We start from the raw sequence: 10,457 nt of genomic DNA on the forward strand, positions 1-10,457 counted from the left end.
TAGGAAAATGTACTAAAATATTTATAAATATAGCAAAATATCACAATCTATTTATGATAAATTGTAGTAGACTACTATATGTGTCTATCATGACACAGATAGAGACAAATAGTAGTTTATCGTTATCTATCGTGGTCTATTACACATAGACTGTGATACTTTGATATTATGTGTAAATATTTTTAGTAGTTTTATCATTTAAAATAATTTTGTTATAATTAATTAATATTGTTGGGAGATGAATCAAATTATAAATTTGTATCATTTTAAATATATGTAACTTATGTTTATAAATAGATAATTAATAGTAAGTAATCAAAATAATTTCAAATATGTACCTTTAATATCAAGCAAATATTCAAAACCTCCGATATAATTAAATAACAGTTTTTAATATAACAAATATTTATAATCATAATAAAATATTTCAAAATATTTATTTAATATCTTTTCTGAAAAAAAGATTTAATTTCTTTTCTAAAATTTTAAATTTTAAATTAAAACGGTTAGATCAATGATTCATCCTTTTTTATTTTTTACTTTGAAATGGATTTAATTAAATATTTGAAGGGTTCACAAATTTAAAAAAAAAAAAAATCAAAATTCTAAAATTTAACTTAAACTACATCATTTTTTTTTAAATATCTCACATAAGGAAATAAAATTAAAATTAAATTATTTTCTTTGAAAGCACTTAAGTTGCTTTCTTTTTCTTTTTCTTTTTTTTTTTTTTTGAGTTAATGTAATGTTGCATTTACATATTTAATTTTACAATCATCAGTAATAATAATAAAAAAAAAAAGTTGCTTGAAATTCCAATATCTTATACCCACTTTGGTAATCAATTGGTTTTTTGTTCTCTATTTTTTAAAATTAAGCATATTTCATCTTTTTTTTAGCCAAATTCCAAAAACAAAAATAATTTTTTGAAAGCTACTTTTTTTTAAGTTCCCAAAATTAATTTGGTTTTTTAAACAATTGGTGAAAAGTATATAAGAAACGAAGAAATTTGGAGGTAGAAGTGTGTCAATAGCCTTAATTATCAAAAACAAAAATAAAAAATAAAATGATTACCAAACGGGTCTTGCCATATAAAATCTATAAATTTTGTGTATTGTGATAATGGCTAGATTGCACCTAACAAAATATGTATTATTATCTACCATGTTCCGAGCTTCCTCCAAATATTGTGTATTGTTGTGATCATACTCCTTATCATTTGTCAACGATGAAACTCACTTTTAGAAATTTTGTTCAACTTCAACCAACACGGTAAAAGAAATTTAAATTATCGGTCGAATTTAAATTTAAATTTGGAAATTTTATATATTTCCAAATAGTTTTTTTTTTTCACAATTTGTAGCAATTTAGCATTTTTTTTAATGGCGTTGTTCTTCTATGATGTTGATACAATTTATAAAACCAACATAATTTTATTGATGAGTTTGTGTTTTTTCTACCGTAATTGCAATTTGTAGAATTCAAAATGCATATATTTCAATAACGTATTAAAATTTTGGATATATATTTCTATATAAAAATAAAAATAAATGAATTCTTAAATTAAAAACACCACCATCGACTTTGAATTATATTTTTGAAATTGACGTTTATGTAAGAACAGTGAAAAAAAATTTGAGAAAAAAATTAGAAAAGGTGAAATGTTAATGAACTCAGGAGCGATAATGATATATTCATACATATTGGATGAAAATTTGGTTGTTTAGCCATTTATATAGCAATTTCAATTTTTCACATATATATAAATTTTTATTATCTGTTTATATTTTTATTTTAAACAAAATTATGTTTACAATTTTTCATCTCTATGTACGTTTTTATTTTATTAATCACAATTCATTTAAATTTGAAATATACCATTTTATTAACAGGGGTGAGTGAAATCCGGACAAACCATGAGGTTGGTTTCAATTGCTTTGAAAAATTTATAATTTGGAGTTGAAAGGAGGAACATGACAATAGATATAATTTATAGTCGTTCATTTGTGCGTCTTTATTTTTTTATTCACATATGTTTAGATTTGTTCTTATTTATATAATGTTACAGGTAAAAAATACATATAAAATTTATTTAGAGATACTTTAAAGTTCAAGAGTTAAAAGAAAATTTGACATCACTCGACTAATTAAAATTTACTTAATTGTGATGCACTTGCTTGCGAAAATGAAGTGGAAGATCAGCTTACTTCTTCCGTGTTTCTTTCTTCTTAACTTAGTGATTTATTGTGTTAATATCTGTATTAAGGTCGTGTTTTGCTTTTTCCTTTTAAAAAAATAATTTACTGATATAATTAAAAAAAATGCTAAAGCACAAATAGAATATGAAATTTGAGATAGGATATATAGGATCATGAGAGATCATAAAAAAATATGAGATTTGAGAGAGAAAAAATGTATTTATCTTAGGATTTTGAAATTATATCAACTGCAAATTTTAAAATTGCTTCTTAGTGTTGGTTATTTTGTAAAAATTAATTGGTCTAGAATACAGTGGTATATTTTGCTTTATATTCTTTTTTTTTTAAGCATAACTTACATTTAAATTACTTCAAAATTTTGTCAAAATATTTAGCTGTGAATATATTTATTTTTAATAATTAAAATAACAAAAAAAAAAAGTTATATCATGAATGTTTAGGAATATCAAACTTATTATTAAAAAAAAAGTATTATTAAAAACTTATTTATTATTTGAAATCTAACACTAAGTTATTTCCCAGGATCTTTCATACTTTTCTCCTTGAGCTATGATTGTTTTTTTCCCCTCAGCATGCTTGGTTCATTTTTGTCGGTATTTATTATGTTATATTTGTGCTTTCACCTCACATCATTGTGTTTAATGCAATTCAATATTTTAAAAATATATATATATATATATATATAATAAATACATTGGATAATATTGTACGCAAATCATTAAGTATTTTCAATTTTGAAATTGTATCCAAATTCTATTATGCTAAATATTATATCAAATTATTACGTAATTTTTCGAATCTTTGCCATAAATTATGTTTTCAAAATTATATGAATTTTCAAAATTCGAAATGAAGTTTTTTAATTATTAGAATCGATTTCCCAAATTGATTGAATACTTTTAAATTTTGGAAAATATCAATTTTTTCAAAAAAATTAGGTAAGATTTGAGATATATATAGAATATCGATGTTAATTCTACCAGAGATTCCATAAAAAAAACTCAAATATATGAATCTCTGTGTTAAGTATTCCCAGGATTTCATCGAAAAATCTCAAGTATATATAATCTTGGTGTTATTTTGCCCATATTTAACATCGAGATGTACATAATTTCGGTGTATAATCTGGAGAGATGTACCGAGAAAGCCCAAACAATCGATATGTTGGAAAAGTTTGATTTTGTACCTAAAATCTCGTGGTCGATCTCGCTCGAGATGGTCCGAGAAAAACTATTTTGTGGTTTTTTTTTCTTCTTTTTATTCCTTAACTTTCTATGTTTTCTTTTTTCCAAAATTAGGCATCTCCTCTAATTTTTCACCTCTTTTTGCATTATTTATCTTTTTTTTTTTTCGTTCAAAAAATGTTAACAACTCTCATCCGCTATATATTTTTCCTTCTTTACCTGTTTCTTAATAATGTAATTTAATTAAATAGTGACAAAAGTAGGGTGGGTTAAAAAGTTTCGAAAAATTTACGGTTGCTAAATCGCATACCCCCTACATGATATAGGCCTGCCTTTATTTACAAGATAAGTCGTGTATGGAATACACCAATTTAGGTGCCATGCTAGCGAAAAAACACCCATTTAGCAAAAGAAAACAAATCAACCAGCAAGCCATTAACACAAACTCATGAATATCGTACATGATTTTCGAAGAGAAATTTGGAGAATCTAATTTTAGAGAGAATTTGATTTGAGAAGGAAAAAAATTGTTTTTGTTTGCCCCTTTTATAGGGATTTTTTTTTTATCTTCCTCTCTATGATCAAATTTTATAGAGAATTTTTCAATCCCTCCATATTCTCCTCCTTTTTTCTTCTTTTTCTCTTTTCCAAATTATGTTGTCTTCAACATTTTTTTATCAAAACATTTTTGTTTTTTGTTTCAAGGAGTTGAGGAAACTTATCTGTTATATTCATCATCTTGTAGTTCTAAATTAATGAAGTTTTGAAGGTTTTATATAGTTGATGTAGGCGAAACGCCAAACATAATTGTTATGTACGTGTCTTCCTCATCTCTTCGAAATTATGAAGATTTTGTAGGATCGGTAGGACAACCCTAATGAGGAAATAGGGTTTATTAAAATTAATAAAAACTTTTTACTAAGTGAGGCCAATTAAGCAAGTTAATACACATTTTGCTAGCAATTAATTTAAACAAGGATTTTATGCAAATAACATCAACCCAAAATAATCAAGAGAATGACATAAACAACTTGAAGAACAAATTGTAGCAATTAATCCAATGCAATAAAATCTATTGGAAAATTAATTCCAAAATAAAATAGGAGAGGGATAGAGAAATTGGTTCGGCATAATCGGCCTACATCCACTTCACAAGCGACATGTCCACAGCTTAGAGTTGAACCGCTACAACGTTCTTTTTCTAGGAGCAAGAGTTGAACCGCTACAACGTTCTTTTTCTAGGAGCAACAACAAACCCGATCCTTTCCACGATTGAGGATCAAACTGTTACAACGGTTTTTTTTTTATCAAGAGCAACCCTTGTAACAGTTTTTTTTGGATCAAGAGCAACCCTTGCAATAATTTAAAAAACTAAAAAGCACACTTGACAAACTTTCTACAAGAGGGAATTTACAAATTTTAGCTCACAACTAATCAATCCTCAACATAAAATCTCTCTCAAGAAGAAGATGAAAAGAAGAAAAATTAAAGTATGGAGAGAGCAACAAAGGAAGCTTTGTATTTTGAAGAAGATTGAAAATAATAAGAATTGTTCTGAACATTTGGAGAATTACCTGAGTTTAAATAAAGAAGAAAAATTGTTGGAAACTATATTTAATTTGGACCATTGGATCTTGGAAAAAAAATTAAATGGCGGACATTTAAATCCAACTAGTCGTTAGATATATAAAAAAAATAGTATTATTATATATCTTTTAGAATCATTTCTTTTAAATAACTAACAAAATGTAAATGCCCACTATGTGTCCAAAACTAGTTGTTGCACACAAACATAAAATAATATTAAATGTATTTTCTTTTTAAATTCATTTTTATTTTAAAACCAATCCAAAAATCAAAAGCCCACATGTGTCACTCCTCCATTGCTTCAAGTGACACATTTCAATTGGTCCACTTTGATGAGAAAACTTCTACCACGCTCCGAATTTTTCTGTTAAGCTTGTTTCGCCTATATCTTCTTCGTTTTAGCTCAAATTTGGGCAATTGAAATTACATTGGAATCGTTGTTCTGACTCTTACATAATAGACACTTCAAAAAACTCAAATTATCAATAAATGAAAGCAGATTTGTTATCATCAAATATTAATTAATTTGAGGTTAATGGCCAAAAAAGCCAACAGATTTGTGAAGCCTTTTTTTTCTCTGAGTAAATGAGAGAAAAGAGAGGGGATTAGAACTTGTTTTCTTCTCTAATTTGCATGAGTAAAAATATGAATTTGATAAAGTGATTTGATAAAGAAAAATATATTTCTAAGAAAGGGAAATATGTGACATTAGTATATGTCTAAACGTGTTTCACATGTAAAGACAATAGATTTAACAGAAAGCTAAAATTAAGGTTGGTTATTATTATTATTATTATTATTTGTATTTACGAATATTTCAAAAAAAAAAAAAAAAAAAAAAAACTCATGTACTTAGATTTAGTTGAAAACTAAATTTGAGGATGATTATTTTTTGTTTATTTATTTATATTTATGAATAGTTCAAAAAGAAAGAAAACTCGCGCACTAGAGTTCCACGTGGTCAACAACCTGGCAACAACGTGAAGAGGTGTCTAGAAAGGGATGAACTTGTGCACCTGGTACACGAGTTTCCTACCTATTTTTGTCAATATTTTAACTTCCCACTTTAAATAATAAATTTATTATATGTTAAATATTGTAATTTTTTTTTTCTTCATAACTACCCTATATTTGTCATTTCCTTTTAAAGATACAATGTTCTTGACCTTAACCCTTTCTATTTTAAGCTTCTAGGATATTTTCCATTTGTTTAAGGTGTCCCCTCTGTTTTCATGTCTTTTATGCTTTTCTTCTTCTTTATCCTTAAGCTTCTATACCCCCTAAGTAGGCATTTGATAACTCTCCAAAAGTGAATTATTATGGTGATGATTCTATATGGATTGTGATAATTAATAAAAGTTTGAAAATAATCTGAAAGTACCTAGTGCATGTCAAACATTGTTATGATTAAGGTTATAGCTTACTACAGAATATTTGATAGATATAAATAATGGATAAAGAGAACACCAGATATTGGTAACCCAGATCGGTGCAAACACTTATGTCTGGGGAGCAGTATGTCCAAGAAAGATAACTTCAATGATAGGCCTTTACAACATAGTACTTATTTATAATAACTACATCATTGTAGTGATGTCTGTAGAGCTTAACAATTCAACCATTCATTTAGGCTCCCCCTAAATGTGAGATTCCCTTTCTCCAACACTTAGGCATCCATCTTACTAATGATATTCGTGAAAAATGTCTTAGGCTCCCTCTAAGAATGAGACTCTTTCTTTTCTTGGTGAGTTGGGAAAACTTAGATGTCATAAGAATTAATTTGATGAATCTACGATCGAATCACAATTCGAAAAATAAACAGAAACTCTAGGTTAGACCCTTTAATCATTTATTTTGATCTTTATTTATTTTTCATGCAATTTATTATTTGTATAATTGAACAAAGTAATCTAAAATACACCGATATGGTTACCTCGACATTGTAAATAGTTTAATTGAGAAACTCAACCATTTCCACAGTTTTGCCCGTGCTACCACTACTAAATATTTGGTAGAAAAAAGTTAATTTATTGGTCTGGAAGTAGGCAGTAAATTATGTATGATGAGATTGGTGTCATTGCTGGGGAACCAAATAGTTTCTCCATTAGAAGGTTTCCAGTTTTTTTTTTTTTTATTGTTGTTGGTTCTTTTCTTTCTATGCATGAGTCATGTTGGAATTGGTGTCCTAATTCTCCCGGAGTCTCATAGTTTGTAATCTATACTCATTGTTATGAACAAAATAATAGGTATTTTATTTGGCATTTACTCATATCCAATAAACAAAGCTCCTGGTGACACTACTGATACGACCTGCTTTTTAGAGGTTTGCAAGTGTTGTGAACTACAATAGATGGTAAATCCTGACCATTCATGTGGAGACATGCGAGCGGGGGTTTCCTATACAAAGAGTTTGTACAAGACCAGACCACGAGATGACTAGTCTTTATATATAACGCTATTGATACTAAAGACTTACATCTCACCTAAATGACCATAGGTGACATGATCTCAATCCTGAGTGTTTTAGAAACTCCTGCCTTTGAGGGTGGTCCTTTGATTAGTATGGGCCTACCTTTTTGGGGATTTGTTTAATTTAGGAGCTGAGAACTCAATTACACAAGTTAAGGACTGGTTCTGGGGCTTGAACATAGTGGCCACAACTTCTCTTTGGAAGACAGGACTCAGTCATAGTAGAATGTTCATTAGAGGGATCAACGGTACTTAAGGAGTTAGATGTAACTACAAGGGTGTAACCGTTGTTAGTCCAATTGTACTTATGAGCGATCTGTGAAGGGTTATTGCACTGTTGATTGGTTGATATAGACACTTAATATATTTGTGGTAAGGAGAGTTCAACTGTTAGTTTTTAATGGAGTGTCGGGCAGTTAACGGATGGTAGATCCCGTGACTAAAGAGTTTAGTCAGTTATTCATGTACGTTGGTGCTTCGAGCTACAGGTCCATAAGGTCTCATTGGTAGCTCAATGGATTCAAGTTGAGAATCAGTTCTTGGTGTTGATTTGAAATGTTCAAATTGACAAGAGAAAATTCGATTATATATGATATGATCGGTGTGATGTATGAGAAACATTAAGTGGAGGATTAATGTAAATGAGATTTACATTAAGTATCATGAAATAGGAAAAGAACTATGGTTTACATATGTTTCATGAGATGAAATATTGAAACTATAGGTTATAAATATAGTATGGTAAGTTGGTTATCATATATATATATATATTTATAATAATATTAATTATTAGATTCACTAAACGATAGTTGAAGAAAGACTAAACGATCGTGGAGTGACACTACACGATAGTTCACTTAGCTGGCCATTAGCTAAACGATCGTAGAGCTTTTGCTAAATAATCGCATAGCATTTGTTAAATGATTGGGCATCGTCTATACGATAGACCTCTTTCATCTCCCACTTGCTTAATCGTTTACATGATTTTTTTTCCTCCGGTCTCTTCCTCTAACTAAGTCCACACAGAGCTCACACTTCTGGATTCTCACACCGAGAATACCAAGGTAGCTATTGTGGTAGTGTTTTACTCAACTCGACTTAATCGTGGTTTGTGGAGGTTGTTCTCTGTGTTCGCGATGTTCTTGTGGTGGTTGCTGTGATCATGCTGTGTTGCGGTCATTGTGTTCGAGCGTTTGTGTGTTACGGGTTTGGAGTCTGAATGAGCGTTCGTGATCGAGGGAGGTTGAAGATGAGTCTTCAAAGGTATGTATAATTTTATCCCTTGATCTTTTGTTAAGCATGTTGTAATTTCATTTTGTTGCATGACCAGTTAGTTTCCATTTCTTGATTGTAATTGTGTATGTTTAAATACGAATGGAATTTGGAATGATCATTCCACTGCTCATAGAAAACCTCATATCCGATTTCCTTCAGAGTTGATCCTCCCAGGTTGAAAACTTGTTGTATTTTGCAGAGCTAGTAAGAAGGAAAGACAACTCAAAAGAAAAGCTAGAGAGCGAAGAGCTAGAAAAGAACAAATTCGTACAGAAGGCACAGAAGAAGAAGAAGAAGAAGAAAAAGAAAAAAAGACAACGGTGGTTGTTGAAAAACGTACACTGCGGAACCTCTCGGTTCTTGACCTGACCCAACAACCTCTTTGCATTACCTACTTTTGATAGAGTAAAGATGCATAAAACGGAAACTAATAGAATTATTAAGCACTCTAATTATATTAAATTTGAGTAAAAAACATGATATAAAAACAGGTTTTAAAAGAAAGGGTTTCAGCTTTACAACCTTTCTAGAATCCTTCAAATTCTTACTTATTTCCATGAATTTGACCTTTAAATCTTCAGTAGACCACCAAGACAATTTTCTTTATTATTCTCAAACTTGGATTTGAGTAGTGGAACTCTAAACTGAGAGGGATTTAGATGGGTTTGAGAGAGTTCGAGTGTCAAAGAATGTTTTTGCAGAAATTTCACAAATTTCAGATTTTCATCCATTCAATACTCTGAAAATAGAGTATTTATCAAGTTGATTCATGCAAGCATCTACTCATTCAACTAATTGACACGTCAATTAACACTCAGATAATGGGAAAGGTGTTAAAATGTGGATAAATCCACTAAATAATTTGAAATTTGGGGTAAATCCACTTTCAAATTAAAACCATTTTTAATTTCTATATTCTTATTTAATTTAATATTATTAAAATTGAATTTAAATAAAATAAAATTTCAGTTCTGGAATCGAAATTTGTAATTAAAAATGATTTATTTAAATAATTAAATTAATTAATAATATTTATTTAATTAAATAATAATTTAATATAAAATATTAAATTAATAAAAACACCTAATTCACACATGAATTCTTATTCATGTAATCAATATTTAAATCATTATTTAAATATTTTTAACTCTCCAATTATGTTTAATTTTCAACAAAATTAAACGTTAATTATATCAAATATAATTATCCAAACCCTAATTTCGAATTGGAACGTTCCAAATTCGCTCAATATAACATCCTGACTTGAGCAAGATCTCGAAATCTGAACTTTTCAAAATTAAAAGTTTGACTAGGTGACTCAATAAGAGGTAAAGTAGGTTTAACGAAAATTCACCGAAAGGGGAAAAAATGAAGACCTAAGATAATTTGAAGGTAACAAACTTAGTGAAACTCGTAAAAGGTACTCATGGATGAATTAGAGATGCTCGGGCCAAAGTCAAATAAAAAGTCAACGGTCAAAGGTCAAAAGTCAACATTTATAAATTTTAAGAAATTGATGGTTTTGAGTGGAATTTTGGAAAATTCAGTAACTACTAGTCCCATTTGAACCAGAAATTGTAAGGGGAAAACGAGGAAAACCAAGAAGGATAAAGAAGGAAAATGAGTTTTTGATGAAGCTTGAGAAATTCAAGAAATTGAGTAGCTAATTTGTGATTTGAGGGACAAGAGGTGGGGGGTTGTATCAACTAGGAGTTGTGACTGA

This window comes from Benincasa hispida, chromosome 4 (assembly GCF_027475165.1).
Source record: "Benincasa hispida cultivar pf3 chromosome 4, pf3_genome.v1.1, whole genome shotgun sequence".
In the NCBI taxonomy this organism is placed as follows: domain Eukaryota; kingdom Viridiplantae; phylum Streptophyta; class Magnoliopsida; order Cucurbitales; family Cucurbitaceae; genus Benincasa; species Benincasa hispida.